The 18,644-nt window shown below is 50.6% G+C and overlaps 1 protein-coding gene across 4 annotated transcripts in view; it reads right to left on the bottom strand.

Moving 5' to 3' along the window:
* Positions 1–18,644, bottom strand: part of Lgr6 (leucine-rich repeat-containing G protein-coupled receptor 6) — a 122,075-nt gene that overhangs the window by 98,721 nt on the left and 4,710 nt on the right. Inside the window, exon 1 of one of the 4 annotated variants that reach the window (XM_011248036.3) lies at positions 17,078–17,219. The exons of the other annotated variants lie outside the window; for them this stretch is intronic. The gene's annotated coding sequence lies outside the window, so the exon portion shown is untranslated. Of the gene's footprint in view, positions 1–17,077; positions 17,220–18,644 lie in introns of those variants that run through there. 4 annotated transcript variants of the gene reach the window in all.

The following is an 18,644-nucleotide window of genomic DNA, read 5'->3' on the forward strand; positions in this document are numbered from 1 at the left end:
TGGCTCCCTCTTTGGTAACAATGCCTCCCAGCCTGCCTAACAGTGCCAGGAGGACCCCTGATGGGGGAAAAAAGAGCGGGCAGGGTGAGGAAGGGAGAGGCTGAAGGGCTAGCAAGGGTTTGGAGTACTATGAAGGGGACTCCCAGGAGACAGCCAGGAAAAGAAGACCTTTGTGTAAGTCAGATTGTACCAGGGAGAAAGCTGGAAACCCAAGGCATCAACAGGTGGCCTAATTAATTAAGGTGGGGCTAGGATAAAGGGAAGGAGACATTACTAAAATTCAGGTGAGATAGACACACACGATTTTGTTTGTACTTGTGGTTAAAAGACCATGCTACTTGTCACATCACCAGGACCTCTGTGGGTTGCCTCAAAGTCGGGTGGCACAGATAGGAAGCCAAGGACAAGAGAACTGGAGAGATACCTCCCTCTCAAAATTGCTAGATACAAGAAACTGTGGTTTGATGTACCACTATACCCGGGCTTCCCCTTTTTCTTACAGAATGGGTTTGGTGGTGGTGGCAGTTGTTTTAGTGGTTATTGTTGTTGTGGTGGTGGTGGTTGTGGTGGTGGTGGTTGTGGTGGTGGTTACTGTGCACTCCTATAATTCCAGCACTTGGGAGTAAAAAGTAAGAGGATTGGGAGTTTGAGGCTAGCCTGAACTACAGAGTTAGTTTTAGGACAGCCTGGGCTACATGGTGGTTCTCTGAAGATAGAGATACCATGTCACAGCAGCAGCAAGCTGGGGGCCTGGGCACCTGAGAAGAATGAAGAGCAGGAGCTTGTGGCTGGTTCTAACCCTCAGAACCACAGGGCGATATCTTTGGAAGGAGCCAGGCCCATCCCAAATGAGCTGACCCAACACTCCTTCGTGAAGCTGCTAAGCTAGACCCATCCTCAGGGCCTAAAACTCCACGCAGAAGTGCCACCAAAAGTTAACTGCAACGTATGACTTCTGCCCCCTTTGCCCTTCCCTGAGACCCTTGATAAGGCAGAGGGAGCTGCTCCTAGCGGTACTCAGAGTCAGGTGACCTTTCCTGGGAGCAAAGCATGGTCTATGGGTTGCACAGTGCCTGCACACTGCCCCTCTTGGCTCCTTCTTCCTTGCGAGACCTAGAAAAGCCCATCATCCTGTGGCATTTCATGGCTCGGCAACAGCCCTGCTGCAGTGAGACTGAACTCTCGCAGGCCCTGAGACTCTGTGTAAGTGAGTTCACCTGTCTCTGCCTTGCCCTCTTCGATGGTAAAGAGCTTAAACAAGGCCTGGTGCGCGGTAAGCCAGCAGACATCACCTGTGAGCCTCACGGCCCACCCCCACCCCCCAGCTCCAGAGCTCTGGTCAAGCCACTTAGTCGTGCAGCTCTGTCTTCACTGTAAGTATTTGTAACTGGCTGCAACATACAGGCACTGTCCTCAGTGATGAAACCACAGAGCCCAGCAATGTGTGTGCCCTGTCCTTAAAGAGCCAAGTCTATAGAAGACAATGGCAGTAGAGCGGACAATTAAAGCGTAAGTGGCCAGGCCTAAGGCTGGGACTTTAGTCACGGGGCTTCTCAGACTAATCCCTGTGGCTTTTTGAGTCTGGTCCCTGAGGCTGCAGTCACATGGGCAAGCCACAGGATCCTGTCCTTGATTAGGAGCTGTCATCTCCTACCCTCCGATGGCACATTCCTGTGGCTGCTCTCACTAAACAGTCTGGGAGTTCCGCCACAGAGCCCAGTTCTCTGTCCTTGCCACACACACGCACATGCCGGCTTCGAGGTCCGTTTTCTTTCTTTCTTTTTTTTTTTTTAAGTTTTGTTTTTATTTGTGTGTGTGTGTGTGTGTGTGTGTGTGTGTGTGTGTGTGCTTGTGCCGTCTATGTCTCTTTCTCTGTGTGTGTGTGTGTCTGTGTGCCTGTGTTTCTAAATCTGTATATGTGTGTCTGTCTGTCTGTCTCTTTCTCTGTGTGTGTGCTGTGTCTGTGTGTGTATTGTGTGTCTGTGTATATGTCTGTGTGCCTGTGTTTGTGCTTCTGTGTCTGTGTATGTCTGTCTGTCTGTCTCTTTCTGTGTGTTGTGTATATCTATGTGCCTGTGTCTGTATGTGTATGTCTGTGTATGTGTGTCTGTCTCTCTTTCTCTGTGTGTGTCTGACTGTGTGTGTGTGCATCTATGTGCCTGTGTCTGTATGTGCATGTCTGTATATGTGTGTCTGTCTGTCTCTCTGTGTTGTGTGCCTGTATGTAGGTGACCTCAGAGGTCAGAAGAAGGAGTATTACAGGCAATTATGAGACACACGATGTAGGGGCAGGGAACTGAACTCAAGTCCTCTGGAAGAGTGGCTAGCAAGCACTCATAATCACTGAAGCATTTTCTAGCCCTACAACACTGCTGTCATCTGAGGGGTAACCCACTGAGTCCTGCAAAACTAGGTCCTGCAACTTACCAGCTTCTGCTCTGGCCCTTATTTTGATCTCTAGCTCTAGCTACAAGGCCATCATGGCTCTGTAGTGAGGTGCTTTGCATGGGTGTAAAAATCTAACTGCCCTTGCATACTAGAACCCCTTAGACTGACTCTAAGGCTTAGAGAGAGAGGTCACACTGAGGCGGCCTTGACAGCCTTCTATGAAGGAAGAACTGCCCGGGCAATCCCTGTGTCTTGACTCTACTACCAGATTCGACAACTAGCGCTGAGCAGAGTCAAAAACAGAAAAACAAAACAACCCCCCTTCCCCCTCCCCCCCAAAAAAAAACCTAGCTAGAGGGGCTGCAGCAACAGTAACAGCGAGGGGTGAGGGATGGAGTCTCACGCAGATGAGGCTACTGTCCTGAGCTCTTTATCCCCAGAGTGTCTGAGTGGAACACTAATGTAAGGCCCCCAATCCATGGTCCTTAGCTGTGCTCACACAGATGGAACTACCCCCATCCGGGACAGGAGGAGTGCCTGGGCTTTCAGTAGTGGATAGGGAGCAAGATAGTGGCAGTCCGGGACAGCAGTGGGAGGTTGGGGAGAACCTTCACCTAGCTGCACCCTGCCGCCCCGCCTGTGTCACACACACTGAACCACCGCACCACGGCACCAACACCCTCCCGGGCGGGCCAACCTGGCCTGTTCAAACTGAGTCTGAATCTGGCCGGAGTACCCGGGACAGCTGCCTCTGCTGCCGCCTGACCCACTCCACCCCCAACCGCATCAGCCTTCCCTCTTCCCACCCAAAACACGGGCACTTTCTAGGTCTCATTTAATTCGACTTTTTTTTTTTTTTTTACGGGCAAGGGAATGAACATTGTCCCTACGTTAAAGGAGGAAATGGATACTGGGAAATATCACTCGGCCCCCAGATCACACAGCCGCTGCTAGGAGAACCCACGCGGTTTAATTCTGTTGCGCCCGGGCGCACCTGGAGACAAGAACAGCCAGGAGGGCGCCACCTGTGCGGGAGATCTTGGGGTTCCTTTCCCGGAACCTTGTGGCATTTTCTGGAGCTTCGCGCCCTTCCCCAAACCCCCACCCATCACCCCGACCCACCTGCTTGCACCGCGCCTGGGGCCCCGCCCCTGGGGCCCCGCCTGCCACGGAGCGGCTCCGGCGCTCTGAGCTCCATCCAGACCCTTAGGCCTTCTGTGCGCTGCTACCCTTGCCCATTCGGCCCACGCTGAGCCACTCTAGTTCTGTTGCCTCTGCCTGTGTGTCCTTCCCTATAAGTGGAGCCCCACTCGCTTCCCCTTTTGCTCAACCTTCTGCCTATTTGGATCATCACATTTGTAGAAAGACTAGACGAAAGATTCAGGTTCAAAAAACTCCTTCCCAACAAGAAGTCCTTGGCATTGAGCCCCACTCTCACTCACACTACAGTTGTGCTAGCGTTCTTGGCCATCCATTATGGAGTTCTCTATTGTCAGATACCCACTTTGTGGCCTGGCACCGACACTGAATAGTGGTTTGATGGTGTTAAGCCTACTTACCCTATGTGTGCCTCACTTTAGGGGGTCTAAGAAAGGTTGTATAATAGTCCCTCTTAAGTGAACCGCTGTGGGGTTTAAGTGGTAGAATCCAGGTGCATGGTGAGGGTATTAAATCTGCCCACCAGAGGCGTTCCTTCCTTCAGGGGCATTCACACACACCACCCCCAACGCCTCCATCAGACAGAAGCAGCAAGCCGCAAAGCAGCAGGGAGCAAAGATGGCAAGGTGGCAAGGGAGGGCGTTCTGGGTCAGCCCTGCCCTTAGGAGGCACCAGCTGCTGCTTCTCTCTGTGGTGCCACCTGCCTCGCCCCTGATCTTCTCTGCCTTTGATCTTCTGATCTCTGGCCAGGGTCTCCCAGCCAAAGGCATTCCTGTCTTCCTGTCTTCCAGCCTCCTCCAAGGAAAGGCAAAGGGCTGGGCTTGCTCCATGCCCCGGCCCCTCCCTCCTCCCCTCCTCTGCTCTGTGAAGTCACGCAGGTCCTTAGATCAGGTAACAACCAGGTCCACCTGAGGTGGCAGGGGGTTGAGAGTGGTTTTGGAAAGAAGAGAAAATAAGAGAGGAAGCCCCCTGGCTCTGGGTGCTACTCCAGCTAGGCTCAGCATCTTAGCTGGCTCAGCATCTTAGCTGGACCAGACCCCTATGGAAAGGTTCCCAGGGCCAAGGTCTTTGTTCTCAGTGTCCTGGAATGTAAATCCCTTGTTGAGTACACAGGAAGTGTGTATGCCTTGTATAAAAAGGAGAAAGGATGATTCCGGGACCTCAGGAACCCTAGGTCTGGGGAGGGAGTGGGGACTACAGATCCACTCTGGGCAGAACTCAGAACACTAGTACTAGGAGACTCTCAAGAGCCTGTGGACCGAAGTACCATCACAGAGGACTTCCTGGAGGAAGCTGGTCTGGGAGCATAATACCCATCAGTAAACGCCCAGACCTAGAGCTTGCTGAGGGAGAAATTAAAGTAGGAGTATGGGGGATAGTGAGATGAATAGTCACACACACACACACACACACACACACACACACACGCAGTTGTATGGCTACCTAGAAGTTGTGAATATGAGAATAGGTCTTTGTGGACACAGTGAAATGACACATTTGAGATAAGAAGCCCATCCTGGACCCTCCAGGGGGGCTCAAAAGTCTGTAGATATTTGCCCTTAATACACACGGGGGCAGGGGAGGCACAAGAAAAGCAGAGATTATTCCCATCCCATAACAGGTGGGTTCTTCTCTAAACACACAGTAAAGGCTTCTGGCTCAAACGCTGGTGGAGAATAACTTCTGTTTTAAGACACCAGCTCTCTGGCACTTTGTCGTGGTAGCTACTGGAAATTAACACAAATGCCACGGGCCTGTCAGGTGGGATTAATTGTGCACCCCCTTTCCCCTGGGATCCCATCATGCCCCTCCCTTGGTACCTCAGGCCAAACCAGCAACCAATCTCATTCTTTCCACCTACAACAGTCACTCCACCTCTTGAGACTTGTCCTGGGACTACTCTGACCCAGCAACTCCCATCCTGGGCATTTAACCAACAGAAGTGCATCTGTGTACTCATTAAACATCCACACAGAACAACCCTTAGCAGTGATATCCATAGCAACACCAGCAGCATCCCCAGAACGGACAGATTGTGCCATATTCATCTGTGTGAGCACTACACAGCCATGAGGATGAGCAAGCCAGGACCAGCAGTCATAGGCAGGAATCACAAACATACTGGGGAAACCATGCCAGACTCAACATACCTCCCCTTTCCATAAAGCTTAAAGCCAACACTGAACTCTCCATCCCTGCTGACCCTGTGAGGAGATGGTGACCAGAAAAGGGCATGGGAGCAGAGAACTTCCACAGAGACGATGGTGTTCTGTTTCTCTGAGTGCTGGTTACACAATGTACTCACTGGCAAAAATTACGAAGCTCTCAACCTATGCTATGTACTCCTTTCTGCAATGTGTATTGTTCTTAAAGGCTCAGGAGCTCTTTGTTCTTTTGTGGTGCTAAAGATGCAGCCTATGGCCTCACACATGCTAGGCAGATACCTACCAGTGAACTATCTCAAAGCTAGTTTTAAAGCCTTGGGTGGGTGGGGGGGGGTGGCAGGCATGGTGATACAGATCTGTAATGCCAGCACTTGGGAGGCAATGGAAGGAAAGGCAGCAGTTTAAGAATACCTTAGCCTAAATAATGGATTTGAGGTCAACTTGGGCTATCTATCTACAGATAGACTCTTTCTAAAAGTTACAAAACGGGCTGGGAAAATGGCTGAGATGAGGCCCCGAGTTAGAATCCCCAACACTGACATAAAGAAACCGGATGAACCTGCAGCCCCAACATTGGAGAAACAAGAAGGGGCTTCCTTGGGCCTGCTGGCCAGCCAGTCCAGTCAAACTTGTAAGCTCCAGGTTCAGTGAGAGAGTCTATCTCACATAGATAGATAGATAGATAGATAGATAGATAGATAGATAGATAGATAGATAGATAGATAGATAGATAGATAGAAAGATAGATAGATAGAAAGATAGATAGCGAGTAGGGCTGGAGAGATGGCTCTGCCAAAGCACTTGGTACTGTTCAAAGGAACTGCGTTCAGATACCGACCCCCACATGGTGGTTCGTAACTATGATCAGTGACAGTTCCAGAAGGTCTCATGCCATCTTTTGAATTCCTTGGCTACCAAACACACTTGGGGGTGTACATACCTACATGTAGGCAAAACACATAAAATAAATAAGGCGGTATACAATTGAGGAAGATACCCTCTGGCCTTTACATGCACAAGTACACAAATGCATATGTGTACACACACCCCACCTTCTACAAGTCTTCCAGGAGAGGCTGTTGTTGCTCTTCCATAAGATAAAGGACCCGAGTGTAGTTCCCAACATCCACATCAGGTGGTGAAAAGCTACCTGTAACTCCAGCCCCAGGGCATCAGACGCCCTCTTTGGGGTCTCCAGCTACCTACACATCGGTGGCATAGAGACACATACACAGGAATAGAAATAGATATCTAAAAACTAGAGATAAGTAACCATCTTCGATGAGGTGCAGCCTGGCAAATGGTTCCCTCTCTGCCCCCTGGTTGGCGTGGGTACTCCTCCCGTGTCACCTCACTGGGCTGAAGTGCCAGTGTTTGCTTCTGTGTCTTGTTTTCATCTTTCTTCTCTGTGTACGCTTTGCACCTTGCACGAACTCTGGCATGTAACAGACCCTTAATAAACACTTGAGCTCTGTCGGCATGACTAAGGCATCAGTACCCCCCCCCCGACTTTGCTCCCAGGCCTCCCTGGCACCAGATGAGCTCCCTGGATTTCACACTACTTCACATGAGACACAGTTTTCCCTCCCATTGTCCCCACCTAGGCATCTCCTGAGTGCCCCCATGAGCACATCTGCACATCTCCTGCCTACGATTTAAATGCTTAGAATGGAATTTCCTGACCTAGCAGCCTGGGGTCTCTCTAAACACAGAATGTAGCTCTTACTCATCCTGGGTCTTCAGCAAATGTCAGGCACACCCTTGGGATCCAAGTGCCCACCTACTTAAGTCCCTGGAACCATCTGCCCAACCCAGCCTAGGGCGGGCACATATTTTTGTTCATCTTAGCCTGCTTAGAACAGGGTGGAAATTTTCAAAAGAAGTCTTCCTTTAAACATAAAAATAAAGGCAATGAATAGGAAAGGCCACAGCCTCCGAGTGAAAGGCTTTATAGAACAGATGGCTCACTCTAATGAAACCCAAGCCTGGCCATGAGCTGGCTGCCTGGCAGCTTTAGAGCCTCTCCACTGCGGCTCTGTCCTCACCGCAGCCGTCTGGGTCGGATGCCACACCTCAAGCTCCTGCCCACAGTGGAGCCAGGTTAGTGCCACCACCTGTCTGGAGAGGGCTCCCTCGATCCCCACCCTGTCTCTCCAGAATGTCCGTCTGCTCCAGCCTGAGCCTGTTACTGCTCTGTAGCTCCTGGCATCCGGCCCTCCGTGCATTCATTCATTTATACATCTCGTCCTTTGCCCCAATACCCCTGACCACTACATGCAGTGGGGCTTGTGCCTGCCTTGGGGATACCTCCAGTGCACTGGTGGCCAAGGCTGTCTTCTTGGTGCTCTCACCCTAGTTTAAGAAACAAATATACTGGAAAGAGTCTGGGTGAGGGCCCCAGGGTACTGTAGGATGCAGAAGGGAGCCTTCTCTGGCGCTGAGGACTGTGGAGGCCTTTCTGGGAAACCCTGCCTGAACATCTGGGATAATCTGATCTTTTCCTGACCACCTCCAACATCTCCCAGATCTGCAAGCTTCTTGTCTGAACCCGTTTCTTAACCATGGTCTTGCAGAAACTCAACAATGACAGGGCTCTTCCTTACCATCCTGGTCGTGAACTAACAATGCCTCAGCTAAGCAAGTAGCTAGGAGAGATCTGGGACTGACTCCCTGGTTAGGCTAGGCTCTCTGTCTAAGAAATCTAGAAAGCCATTTGTCCCTGTCACCCCAGAACTGAGATTATACGTGTGTGTCACCACACCTGGCTTTTTAGAAAGTGTTGGTGCTGAGGACCAAACTTAGGTTCCCGTGCTTCAACAGTCAGCACTGTACCAACCGCACCTTCTCTCCAGCTCCTCGAGACCTCTGTACACACATACACATATGCACATGCATGCGTGAGTGCACACACATGGGGGGCGGGGGGGGACAGGGGAGTGGTGGTACCCTCTTGGAGCCCTAGCACTCCTGAGGCTGAAGCAGATCTCTTGAGTCCAGCCTAGGACCCTGTTTTAAACAGAAAAGACTACAGACCATTTCTGGAGTTTTCCAAAGGATTCCACACTGGATGGGCAAGAGCCTGGTGTTTTCCATCTCTCTCCGCAGCACCTGCTCTTAAGTCTTTGTAACTTTGACTGTATCATTTCTTTGTTTCCTTGACTAGTTTTTCAACCACTATTTTCATCTTAAGTGTTGATCCCTTTGGCACAGTACTGTTAACACCTTGTGGTCTAGCCTAAATAAAGCTCCTGGCCAAAGAGGAACCTAAAGGCAGAGGCTAAAACCCTGTCTCACTTCCACTTAACAACTCTGACCCTTTACATGAGATGAGGCCACTTGCGTAAGGGCATCCCCTATGCCAGCTGCAGCCCGATGGCAGGTGTGTGCAGCCTGGTGCTACAAGGATGTGACCAGTCATGTGGAAACAGAGAGGTTCTCAGGCACTTCATCAGTGGGCAGACCCTGGGGGATGCTGAGTCACGTGTATGGCATCTCTGAAAGCTTCTATATTCCAGGTTTCCTTCCTCTTAGACAAAACAAAGCAAAACCCAGTCCATCTCACTGATGCCTTTGTTACTAGCAAAGCAGGGACTAGCTGATATCTCTCTCCCCAGTCTAATAGGAAACCTGGGGAAAGAGGATAAACTTGGGGGATAGGGCCATCACAGCCAGTGGGGGTAGGCAGGGGGAAATACTAGGAGGCACTTTCCAGAATGTTCTCAAAGCCAAATACCAAAGCAAGTGTGTGTGGTGGTAGTGGTGAAAGTAGAAACAGGGTGTTGAATGATCTGTTCTGCCCATCTGTAGGCTCCAGTTAGGGCTGAGCAAAGCAACAGGTGGGTTCTTCAGGCCCAGCTCCAGAAGTTCTAGATGTTCCTCTGTAGCTACACTCTCGACCCCCTCCCCACCATCTAAAGCTACAGAGCCACCTGTCCATCAACACCAGCCATTGGAGAATTGGCCAGCTTGGAAGTGCCAATTGCTAACTCTACCACTAGCATGTCCCTGGGCCTAAAATGGTACCCTTCCACTACCATTGCTAATATGTCAGGTGAACGTGGGGCAGATGGGTGAAGTATCTGCACCCTGGGCCTCTGCATTCAAAACACTTAGGCATAGTGTCAGCACACACACATACACACAAGGAAAGAGAGAGAGTAATGACGGTCATGCCCTATCTTAGCCCTTGGGATCTCAAGTCTCAGGGAGTGAACATTTCAAGGAAAATGGAGGCTGGGTCCTCCTATCAAGTCCCCTCTCGTTGGGTCTCTTACACTGCCTCTCCCCAGCTCCTCTGCATCCTTATTTATCTCCATAACATCTGGGAGAAAGGAGCTATTACCTGCAGGAAATAGGCCCAAGGAGACCTGGGTCTTGGCCAAGATAAACAGGTGTCAGTGGTAGGTTCCAGCCTAGGACCCCTGATTCCAGTTCTACAGAAGAGAGAACAAACCTAACATTCTAGACAGGTAGGGTCAGGGGAGTTGCAGACATAAGGGGAGGGGGCCTACTGATCCCTTCACACTGCAAAGAATGGACGCTGTAGGGAAGAGCCCAGCGGAGAGCAGGGTGAGCCTGGAAGGTTGGGCAGCCAGGGTGGAGGGCTTCCCACATCTGGAAGCTCGGGAGTGCCTTCCTCCCTGGGTGGACTAGGGACTGTCTATTACACAGTGTCCCCTTTACCCAAGAGGGGTACACCTCAATATGCCTAAGATCTCATATAATATCAAAGCCTATATACTACATACATGCTTTATATACATTATTAATAAATTAGGCATAGTAAGATACTATCAATAGCAACACTAAAACAGGATAATTATAACAATATACTCTAATAAAAATTAAGTGAATATACTCTAATAAAAATTAAGCGAATGTGCATGCATTCTTCATTCTCTCTTAAAAGAAGTTTATTATACTTTTTTTTTTTTAATTTAAAGGAATTTGCAATTTCCCTGTTCTTGCACTTGGGGCCATCTTGACATAAAGCAAAGGTTGTTAAACCAAGGCCTGCTTGCCCTGCAGGGTCCTCTCAGATGAACTGAGTAGCAAAAGGCTACTGAGTGACTATCAAGAAGGTGCATACACAGCACAGAAACCTTGGACACGGGATGCAACAGAGCTCTGCTGAGACGGAGACAGCACGACGCCATCACGCTACTGAGGATGTCACACGATTTTAAACGATCAACTATTTACTTCTGAGATTTTCCATGTAACATTTCCAGGCCTTGTTTGGCCACAGATAACTGAAACTGCAGAAAGTTAGAACTTTTAATAAGAAAGGACCACTAATACTGAGAATTAATGCCACGGTCTAGTTCAGCTTTGTCTGCTACCAAGTACACACTCAAGAAATATTTGTTGGTCGAAACAAACGTAATGATGGCTAATGTCCACTAACTGGTTATGATGTGTCAGTGGTCCTCACAATCCCCATGTGGTATGTATCATTAATTCCATTTTATAGGAAGAAGCTAACAAGAGTCTCTTCCTGAGTACTGAGCCAGGATCTAAACCCAGACAGACTGACTGCTGGGGGGTGGTGCCCTTAACCAAGTGTGTTGGCACTTGGATGGAGTCTGCCATACAGGACTCTCTCTCTCTCTCTCTCTCTCTCTCTCTCTCTCTCTCTCTTTTCCCTTCCCTCCCTACCCTCCTCCCCTCCTCCCTTCCTCCCTCCCTCCCTCCCTCCTTCCCACTAAACAAATGCCTTTGCATCGGAGCCCTCGACCTATCCCACCTGGACTGAGTGTGCTTCCCTGCCCACCTCAGCACAGCATACTCCATAGCCCTGGGCCCTGCAGATGCCATTCATTTTCGTTTGTTTTGTTTTGTTTTGTTTTGTTTTGTTTTGTTTTGTTTTGTTTTGTTTTGTTTTGTTTTGTTTTGTTGAGACAGGGTTTCTCTGTGTAGCCCTGGCTGTCCTAGAACTCTGCCTGTAGACCAGACTGGCCTCAAACTCAAGAGATCTACCTGTCTCTGCTTCCCTAGTGCTGGGATTAAAGGCAAGTGCCACTTCCACCCGGCCACCAGGTGCCATTCTTAAACTAAATATCACCTGCAACCTGGAGATGCCCAGTCTTTCTCTAATCCTAGACCCCTCTGGTGTATCTGGACAAAAGCTCACGTCTACACCACTGCATTCCACAGATAGATGTCCCTTCCTTCCATCCCCCAACCATCAGACCTAAAGGGGTCACCATCAAGGGGCAATGGGACAGCAATGTGTCTATTGGGTCACAGCATCTGTGAGGTCTCTTTCATCGTTCTATTTCATTTTATTGTTACTGTTGGTGACATTCCCATGCTTAATTAATAACCTAAGTAATATTTGTTCGCTGTGAGCATGTAGAAGCACATATTATATAGGGCATGGTACTAACTGAGCTCTTAGACATCTAACTGGAGCGTCTTGAGTGTAAGGGGGAACTCTATCATATATAATAGACAGTCCCTAGTTCATATGAAGAGGAACATTCAGGAACAGACAGAACATATGACTACCTGAAATGGAAGCTAAGTCAAGGTAAAAATCACACACACACACACACACACACACACACACACACACACACACACACACACACACACACCCCATCCCTACAAACCAGAGTGTGAGGCTCTGATGGCCTAAGAGTCTGAGAGGGGGTTGCACACTTAACAGGATCCAGTGCAAAATAAAAGTCTCTCATGTGGAAATAGCAGAGTGCTGACCCAAGTTAGAGCCCTTCAAAGCAGTGCATAGGTGGCAAGTGACAGGGTGACTCACAGGCTGATGTCCAGGTAATTGGAGGATTTGGGCCCAGGGTGGAGTCAGAGGTACCTGACTCTCACCTCCAATCCTCTAGGGTTCTGAGTACCTACCTGTCCTCAGGTAAGCAGGGTGGGAACCCAGGTCCTGCCCCAATTCTCTCTTGCTTTTGTCCTAAACAATGGTTGCCTTCCTTTCTTGTCTCCTCCCTGCCTCCTCCGCTTGGTCCACCACAAAGGCAGGGGATTTGTTTACAGCCCTTCCTGCCTCAACTCTTGCAATACCTGGACACTGGATCCAGCCTTCCCATCCTCAAACACCCTCACTGCCCCAGATCTAGAGCTGACAGGAAGGAAGCAAAGACCAAATACCTATAGGTGGACTGTCTGTCCGGCCCTACCCAGAGCACCCCCTGCAGGAAGAAACCCATATTATGGGCCTACAAGCAAGAGGAAGTTTGACAGGGTACTGAGTAAAAGGGCCGGGGAGCATAGACCAGGCCTGCAGGAGACTCCCTCCCAGTCTAAAGTGAAAGGATAGTCAGAGTTAAGAACCCCGTGAGCTCCGAATCTGATAGTAAAAAAAGCCCCATCAAAGAGACGGACTCGGACTCAGAGACAGACTCATGCAGACGGTTTCTAATAATACCTAATATTTTCAAAGAAAATAAAGTCACATTCCCTGTGTGAAAAGCCCTTCCCCTGGGCAGGCTCTTGCTTCCTACAGATCAGCAGGGAGAGACTTACACTACCTGGCAAACAGTCCTCATAGATCATTCACTCAAGGGCCTGTGGCTTTTCTTTCACACCACAACTGCCTCTCAGAGGGATTCCCACATGAGACCTCAGTTAGTTCAGCGGAGCCTGTCCTCTGCCCTGCCTGCCCAGGGCATGTGGTTATCTGACCCCGCCTACAGCACTTCTCACTTCCCACAAGGCGCCTCGTGTGTGTTATTTGCGTTTGTCTTATCAGCTTGTTTTGAGCCTCGGGCCCAGAGGAGACCATGCATGGACTACGGAGTCCAAGCTCACCTTTGGCTCTTTTTCTCCCTTCTGTGACCCCATAGCCTCATCCTTTCAGAGGAGATAGCAGTGGTCTTGTCCTCACATGGGACATTCACGCAAAGAACCTTATGCAGAGGCTCTCAGGGAGCAAGCATCCTGTCTGTGTCCGGCCAGTCAATGAGTGAGCGAGTGTTTACTCCCTGAGACAGCCTGGGGGTTCAAGTAGCTTCCTCACTAGCCGTTAACAAGATGGGAAGGGAGTGTTTACTGCATGACTTAGGGTGAGAGGTGTCACCAGAATTCACAAGTCGCTGGGCTTCAGCCTACGCTCCTGCCTCATAGCATGCATGGGGAACACAGAGCAAACCAGAGAGGCCTGGAGACCTATCAGAAAGAAGCCACAGAATGGGTCACCTGGAAAGGCTCCCTCCTCTAGGGCATGTTAAAGACCTTTCAGCAGCAGCCGATTTGGGCCTGTTTCCCAGGAGCCCGTGGTAACAGGTGGGGTGCAGTCCAAATCCCAAGTCACAGTGGAGTTGCAATCAACCCTGGTTGGCTGGGGCTTGTGCCTCTGATTCCCCTGTTTATTCCTGAATAAGAGGACACGCTCTTGCCCCTTACAGAGAGCCCAGCAATCTCCGGGGTTAGGTTGAGAGGCAGTGATGAGGAGTCTGCCAGCACTGTTCCTCTCTTTCCCCTGCATTAGCCATTGGCCTTGGCCTTGGCCCTGGGGACCACATTCAGACACTGGTGCAACAGGAGACACTCAGCACCTTCCTGAGTGCTGCCACGGGGACACTCCCACCTTCCCCAACACCTCTAAGGCCAAAAGAGATCGGGCAAGTGGCAGAGAGAGAGAGAGGAACTCTGTTCTCGAACAAGCCCTCTGGATATCACCCTCAGCAAAGTCCTAGACAGACAGACTCAGTTTCTCCTTCCAAATGCTTCTCCCAAGGGAATAGCAGAGTCCCTCCTACGTAACCGCCTCGTGTCAGCCATGGCGGTGTGCCAAGCACTGTGCTGAATTACAAATGTCTGTCTCAGAGTCTGCTGTGATTGTTTCCAGTTTAGAGCTACAGAAACAGGCCGGCAGACGTAATGAAACACACTGGTACCCTGGGCGTGGGCACCATGCGCTCAGGAGGCTACGCAGGGAGAATGACCATCTTAGGCTTTAAACAGGGACTGGAGAGGTGAGCTGATGGTTTAAAACAATGGCTGCTCTTCCAGAGGACCCAGACTCCATTCCCAGGATCCACCTGGCAGCTTACAAGTGTCTGTGACTCCAATCACAGAGAATGCAGTGCCGCCTTCTAGCCTTCATAGGCACCAGGCATATACACGACTCACAGGTATGCACGCAAGTGAAGCAAATATACACCTAAAAACAAATTAAATTTAAAAGCCAAAAGCTAGAAATGTAGTTCAGTGGTACTCGTCTACAATGTGCAAGGCCCAGTCCCTGGTGAATGCACACACACACACACACACACACACACACACACACACACACACACACACAAGGAAGGAGTTCTTTCCTTCTACGGCAGTGGTTCCAGATGTGCCAGATGTTGCCTGGGGTTGGTTGGCAGTGCTGGCGGCCTGAGAAGCACAATTGATAAGTCCTAGCTGATGAACACCTCCAATCCTTTTGTTTGCTTTACATGTGTGCCCTGGGGAGGAAAGGCAGAAAGCGCTGCCCTGGTACCTCCTGCCTCTGAGAACTGTGCAGAGAGGCAGCCGGGACAGTGCAGCAAAGCACCAGTGCATGCTGGGTATCAGGAAGGATCCAGGTAAACCCAGCTTTCTAGCGGCTGAGAGAGAAAGATTGTGAATTCCAGGCCAGCCTAGACTATACGGCAAAACTTTGCCTCAAAATCAAAACAAACACAAAGAAACCCTGACTTGATTGGAGAGTCTCCTAGGGCTCGAGGCTTTCTCTTCTCTTGCAGGGTCTTCTGGTGGTAGATAAGATGCTTCAGGTGGCCTGGTTTCAGCCTCTTCTTCTCCAGAGTTTCCCTGAACCCACCAGGCATCTCTCTCGGAGCACCTGTCAACCTCACCACACTTCTCTGAGGATGCTCCTAGGAAGATCTGGCCCAGTGAGTTCAGTTTTCACGAACACTTTGGCCCCATTTCCCATAATCGCACCCAGTAGGTCTCAGTACACAGTAGGTCTTTGACAACACCACTGAGGATAATGTCTGCTACAGCAATGGTCTCACCCTCCCCAGCTATAATTCTTCAATTGCGATGAGCCCCAAACCGTCCCCTTCAATCAGCTACCACGGATGAGTCCCTAGAAGTCATGCCCTGTGGATGAGACAGAAATGAATCCCAACCCTGAGGAGACTGGACACAGGCCTTGTGAGGCTGCTTAAGCTGGGTGTTAACTTCTCAGAACGCAGCCCATCCTGCTGGAGCTCAGAGCCCTTCCAGTTTGACCTCTAAGCAGTACTATCCAAAGGGTTAGGGAAGAGCTTGTTCTGTTGAAACTACAACACCGGGGGTGACCAGCGAGAGATCTTAGACTCTAAATCCCTCACCTTCCTCAACTGTAAGATGGACCTCACGCAAGTCCCTCCCTCACGGGGTTTATACTAGATGCTTCAGATAAAGTGCTTGAAAGCAGCTTGTGCCACCGAGCAACTAACCAGGAAGTGCCAGCAGTTGCTGTGATGGATTTAGGAGTGATGGCAGGTCCATAAACGAGTCTCTCCAGGACCATCAGGTGCCATCCTGACTGGGCCCCAGACATAGACTTTCCTGGGGGAACTAGTGTACTTCTGGGGGTAAGGTCACAATCAAAAAACTGAAAACTGTAGCCAGTAAGACATCGCTGCTGCACCTAGAAGCAGACAGGAGCGGCAGAAAGCCAGGGACGTAAGTGCTGCAGTGGCCACATTTCCATTAGTCAGAGGGGCCTCTGATCCGGATGCAGGCCACAAGTCCCTTGGAGGTCTCTGGAGGAGAAAAAGCCTGGCAGCTGAGAGGGCTGGGAAGGGACACAAAGAAAACCTCTCCTCTGGAGGTACCTTGTCTTTGAGCTGCCGGCCCAGCCCCCACCTGCCCGCCCGACACCAGCCCGCTGTGGCCTGCTCTGGCATGGCTCCGGGGGGCTCAGTGCCAAGCCCTGAGCTTTCCCCCCACCATGTCCTTTCACTGCTTCCAAAATAACTCTTCGCTCACTGCCCAAGTTTGGCTTCTCGGCTGTTTTTCTCCTCCTGGGACCTGTTCTCCCATGTCTGAAGGGCAGCAGGAGAGACCCAAATTATTGTTAGAAATTGGGGCTTGCCATTTCCTTACTTAGCACAAAGGGGCTCCCAGAGTTCTGAGAGCCCCTCAATCAATAAGTCTATTCAGTTTGGCTAACGGAAGTTATTTCCAGAAGAGGGAGGGGATGGCCCCCCACCTCCTACTCTTGCACCTTCCCAAGGTGACCAAAGCCCTAGAAGGACTCTTTGTCCTTGACTCTGCTCCCGGTAGAGCCAGTTACTAGCCTAAGGTCACACAACCCAACAGAGATGAGCAAAGAGGAGCAAAGGGCCCTTCCAGGCACTCTCGGGGTGAGACCCAAGCCCAGGTCCCAGTACCCCACCACTAACCTGAGGCCGTACCCATGAAAATGTCTTCCAGTTCTGGGGAAAAGCCAGGCTCTCCAGGCAGCCTGACCTGAGAGCCAGACTCTTCCTCTTTGGAGAGTCTCCCATCAGGCACTCTTGGCGGCTCCTCCAGGCTCAACACAGGGTCACTTCCTCCAACGCCCAGCCTGGAGCCCAGGAGCAGCCTGTATCCCTGGAAGGCCCTTTCCCTGAAGGTCAGTGGAGGGAATTAGTGAAGAAGTCAGTGGGAAGGAGGACCCCTCTGAAGAGCCCTAAAAGATGAAGCTCTGGCACTACAACCATCCCCCTTCTGGGCCTCTTGGGGCACTTGTAGTTGAAGTGCGGAGAGAAAAAAAGTCCAGCTGGTGCTCTTTGAGGGCCCGTACTTAAAGTGCTTGTGAGAAGTGTCACACGTGTTTCTTATGTCCTGTGCCCTGTCCATCTTCTGTCACCTGTGAGCCTGGGCCAGAGCAGGAAGCAAGCTGTGGCACAGGAGACCATCCAGAGGGTACCCATGTGAGTGAGAGGGAAGGTGGTGGTGCTGAGTGGGCTGGGGGCCAACTCCCTCTGAGCCATGTTCCCCCTGGCAACCCTTCTAGGTAGACACAAGCAGTATTTCCATTTTAGGTTAAGAAACTAAAACTGTGGGTCTGGAGCTAAAAACTCTCCCCACAAGTGGGGCAGTGGTGGCACACAACTTTAATCCCAGAACTCGGGAGGGAGAGGCAGATGGATCTTTGTGAGTTCAAGGCCAGCCTGCTCTACAGAGTGAGTTCCAGGACAGCCAGGGATACACAGAGAAACCCTGTCTCGAAAAAAGAAAGAAAGAAAGAAAGAAAGAAAGAAAGAAAGAAAGAAAGAAAGAAAGAAAGAAAGAAAGAAAGAAAGAAAGAAAGAAAGAAAGAAAGAAAGAAAGAAAGAAAGAAGAAAAAGAAAACCCAAAGAGAGAGAAGAGAAGAGAAGAGAAGAGAAGAGAAGAGAAGAGAAGAGAAGAGAAGAGAAGAGAAGAGAAGAGAAGAGAAGAGAAGAGAAGAGAAGAGAAGAGAAGAGAAGAGAAGAGAAGAGAAGAGCTCTGCCCACATCAGGGTTGCTGGTGTTGATCTCTGGAACCTGATAAGCTACCAATACCCAGTGGCACCCATGTGGGCCCCTTCTCCTGTGCCCCGTCCACCTTCTGTCACCTGTGAGCCTGGGCCAGAGCAGGAAGCAGGCTGTGGCACAAAAAACCATCCAGAGCGTGCCCATGGGAGGGGGAAGATGGTGGTGCTGAGCGGGCTGGGGGCCAATTCCCTCTGAGCCAGGCTTTCTTCTCCGCCGGTGCCCCACCCAGCCGCTCCCGTGCCCACTGCCGCCAGAGCCCAGAGGTTTCCTTTTTCTTTTTGCCTAAGGCTGTCTCCTGCCTTTCCTTTGAACTGGGGTGACAGCTCCCCCACACAGCCACTCTCCTCCAGCAACCCCCCAGGCTCTTTCAACAAGGGAGGGCCCAGGGGACCCCACTTCCTGAAATTGCTCCATCCCTCCCTTGCTTGCTTCTCTCTGCTTTGGTCTGGGTGCTGCCTGGATTCTCTCT

This window comes from Mus musculus, chromosome 1, assembly GCF_000001635.26.
Source record: "Mus musculus strain C57BL/6J chromosome 1, GRCm38.p6 C57BL/6J".
NCBI lineage: Eukaryota > Metazoa > Chordata > Mammalia > Rodentia > Muridae > Mus > Mus musculus.